Source organism: Choloepus didactylus, chromosome 21 (genome assembly GCF_015220235.1).
Source record: "Choloepus didactylus isolate mChoDid1 chromosome 21, mChoDid1.pri, whole genome shotgun sequence".
NCBI classification, from domain to species: domain Eukaryota; kingdom Metazoa; phylum Chordata; class Mammalia; order Pilosa; family Megalonychidae; genus Choloepus; species Choloepus didactylus.
Genome location: NC_051327.1, coordinates 8,629,016 through 8,632,988, shown reverse-complemented (window position 1 = coordinate 8,632,988; position 3,973 = coordinate 8,629,016). Strand labels below are relative to the sequence as shown.

At 41.8% G+C, this 3,973-nt stretch overlaps 1 pseudogene; it reads left to right on the top strand.

Annotated features, from left to right (window-relative positions):
- Positions 1 to 261: 261 nt before the first annotated feature.
- Positions 262 to 3,049, top strand: LOC119518093 (annotated as a pseudogene).
- The last annotated feature ends 924 nt before the right edge of the window (positions 3,050 to 3,973 follow it).

Genomic DNA, 3,973 nt, shown 5'->3' with positions numbered 1-3,973 from the left:
GACAAGTCCAAGAAGATTTCTGCAGAGCACATCGAAGCATTTCAAGTGATTGAGTCTCACTTGCTTATAGCACTAATTTGCTTTCTATGACACATTGTTAGCTTTTTTCCCTTCCCTGTCCCACATTCTTCATTTCCACATTTATACTTCCTGGAACCACCTACCAATTAAACATCATACACCCAAGTCTTTCTCAAAGGGTCTGCTAAGGAGGGAATTTAAACTCTGACAATTCCTTGTATTGTATATGGTATTGGTAAAATGAGAGCACAGATATCCACGCCACAAATGAAACTGTGTAGGTGCAACCAGTAGGAGACAATGATAATGCTAATATTACATTACTGAATTACTGAGAGCTTTCATTGGAAACTATGAGTATTTGAAACATAAACCTTCTTTAGCATCAATAACCCCGACCTGACCAACACCATCTTTCCTAAGGCCAATTCTAGATGAAACTTTCAAATGGTGCTTTCAACTTTCCCTTTCAGAATTTTCATTGTTTAGATTTCCAGGATTAATAAAGAAATCATAAATATAGAAACAGAGTCTTTGCTTTCTTCAAAGAGCATAATAATGATGCTAAAAATACCAAGTTACTCCAGAAAACATCATTTAAAATAAGAAAATATGTATAGCATGCTGTGCTGAGTCTGGCATTGGTATTATTGTCATTTCTGTAATTTAAATTGAAACCAGGAGCCAAGAATTGTCACTGGAGCTAATCTGACAGTCATGACTAGAGTCCTCTACTCACCTTAAATGAAAAAATGTGCTACTGCTCTCTCATGTATTTGCTAATCTCACTGAAATCAGAGAAATTTATGAGTATTTCTCCCCTTTGAGACAGATACCTGGGAGCTTGAATGTAATTTGTTATTATTCCCAAAGCATCTGAGAACAGGAAATGATGCCACTTGGTCTTTGTTAATTACCCAGGTTAACTTTGATTTCCCTATTGAGAAACATTAATTTACGTACAATTTCCTTGTGTTCCTGTGTTATTTTGTACAATCCTCTCTCAAGCACCTTGATATAAGTATTATTTGTTGGATACACAACTTTAATTTACCAAAAATTATTTCAATATTCAGCAGTTTACACGTGGCTTTTTCCAAGTTTTATCTCTGAGGATGAAGTTAGACTTCTTTAACATGCCCTAAAATATTTTTTAAAAATTGAGAAAGAATACAAATTATGAATATGTGTGTTACTCATTTTATACCTTTCTTTTAATCTCACAAATAAATTGAGTTCATCCTACCTTCATTCCTTATTCCATAATCAACATCAGTCTTCATTCCCAATTCCACTTCACTTCTTATATATGCAGCTTTTCTAGGAAGGTTGATTTACATCCTTAAAAAGGCATATCTCTGTGTGTGTGCTCATGGCTGGCCACAGCCATCTGCTCTGATCCTCCTCATCACTGGGGAAGTGCCAGGGCTGCTGCCAGGAGGAATTGTAGGAGGAATCATAGGAGGTCTCCTGAAGAACTGATATGTTTTCTTTCTCAGAACAGAACATGAAATTAGAACCCCAAATCTCTCAGCTTCATAGAAATGTTTGTGAGCCTCATACATGACCAACTCCCTGACTCTCATCCTTCTGATGGGCTTGCCAGCCTGGGGCAAAACATACCTGTCAAAGAAACTCACACACTAACTCAGATGGATTGTGGTTCCCACCAAGGTGTTCAGTTTGGAGTGTATCAGTATGAAGCAGTCAAGACCTATGAGTCCTATGACTTCCTCCTACCTGACAATGAGGTCTTAAAGGAGAATTCCTTTAAGGTATTGTTTGTGGAGTCTGTCTGTGATGATCCTGATGTCATTGCTGCCAATATCTTGGACATAAGGATGTCGAGCCCTGACTACCCTTAAAGGAACAGGGAGAATGTGATGAAGACTTCCTGGAGAGAATCGAGTGCTACAAAGCCACCTCTCAGCACCTCAACCCAGACAATTATGACAAGAATCTTTATTTGATCAAGGTGATAAGTGTGGGCCATCAATTTGTAGTGAATAGAGTCCAAGAGTATATCCAGAGTAAGATAGTCTACTACCTCATGAATTTCCATGTCCAACCTGACACCATTTACCTTTGTCGGCACAGAGAGAGTGAGTTCAAAATCTTAGGGAAGATTAGAGGTGATGCTGGACTCTCATTGCAGGGAAAACAGTTTGCTCAAGCTTTAAGGAAGTTTCTGGAGGAAGAAGACATAGTGAACTTCAAACCTCAAAGGACAAGCTAATTGGAGAGGATTATCTAGACCATTGAATCCCTGGGGTGACTTATGAGCAGTGGAAGATTCTGAATGAGATTGATGCTGGTGTGTGCAAGGAGATGACATGCAGAGATCGAGAAGCAGTACCCAGAAGAGTTTGCCATTTTCTTTCAGGGAAAATACCTGTATCAGTGTCCTGGTATGGAATCATACCAGGACCTGGTGCAGTGGCTGGAGCCTGTCTTCATGGAGCTGGAGAATCAGGCTGATGCCCTCATTATCATCCACCAGGCTGTCATGCATTGTCTTCTGGCCTACTTCTTGGATAAGACTGCCGGCAGCATTGTTGGACTGCCAGCAGCCACTGAGTCAAGCACTTGCTGAATTAGCTCTGCTGGTACAAAAGTCCCGGTGGAGGGTGGTTGATGCTGGAGCTCCTCGGTCCTGTTTGGCTATAGGACCAGCATTGAGCTGACACTCCTGGCAGCATCAGATAAGCTACCATACTTGAAGTGCACTCTCCACACCATCTTCAAACTTACAACTCTCTACGGGTGCAAAGTGAAAACAATTAAACTCAATATGGAGGCTGTGAACACTGATCATGACAAGCCAACCAACAATTTCCCAAAGAACCAAACCTCTGTAAGGAAGAGAAGGAACAGCTTTATGCCTCAGTCCCATTTGGACACAATAAGGCATCCAAGAAAGTACAGTGTTGGGAGCTGGCCTCTCAGTCCTCTGAGCCCTCTTCATTCCCTAGATATGCAAGAAGGTACTGACCAGCTGAGGACCCAAGTCAGCATTCCAGTGGCATAAGCACCTGCTTCCTTCCAGCCCTGGTCTCCTGCTCTTGTCACTAATCACCAAAAGATCATTGAACTTCCAACCTACCCCCCCCCCCACACACCCACACTCTCCCCACCATTAATCTTAGCACAGAACATGAGGACATGTGTTTCTAGCCCAACTTTAGTTATTCTCCATTTGAAACATCTTTCCATCCAAGGGCAAGTTGGGCCTTTTAGGACAGGTCCTTGGGTTGTTGTTGTTGGTGGTGGTGGTGGAGTGATTTGGAAAAGGAAAAGGGACACACTCTCCTGGGATGATTGGTGTAGCTGGGGCCCCATATACTTACATTTGGTTCTTCTCTCTATCCCCTAGTATCTAATCACCAATGTTTTTGTGTGGGTGAAATAGGAGTGGGGAAGAGGGGACACACACAAGACCCTTGTTCCTTCACCTTTGTCTCTTTAATGTGTTTTACCAACAATCCTTACTTGCCTTCTTTCTTCCCCTTTTCATCTCCCCTTTAGATTGTCCAATGAAATGTATGGTATTCTGATGTCTGTGTGAAAGGGAAGGGGAGATTGGTGAAAGAGAAGTCTAAGCTCAATTATTGCTCTCTGCAGTGGGCCTAAATGGGTCTGGACTTTAGAGGAGCCTTCACTTTTTCTCATCCCTCCTGAGCTAGGTCCTACAAGGTCTCATGCTTGGGGCATGAGAGTAGACCTAACCATGAGAGTTCTTGCCTGCTTCATGAGAAACAATCCTAAATCTTCCTTGTCCGAGGGGAAGCTGTCTCCTAGTGTGTAGGAAATATCTAAATATCTTTTTTTTTTTTAAATTTGAACAGCCTGGCATGAGATCTTTCAGCTAGAGTGGAAAGGGGTTTAGGAGGGTAGGGAGGTCTCTAGCTTGTAGGGCAATGAGATTTTCTCCCTTCCAGAAGTTTCCTTATTT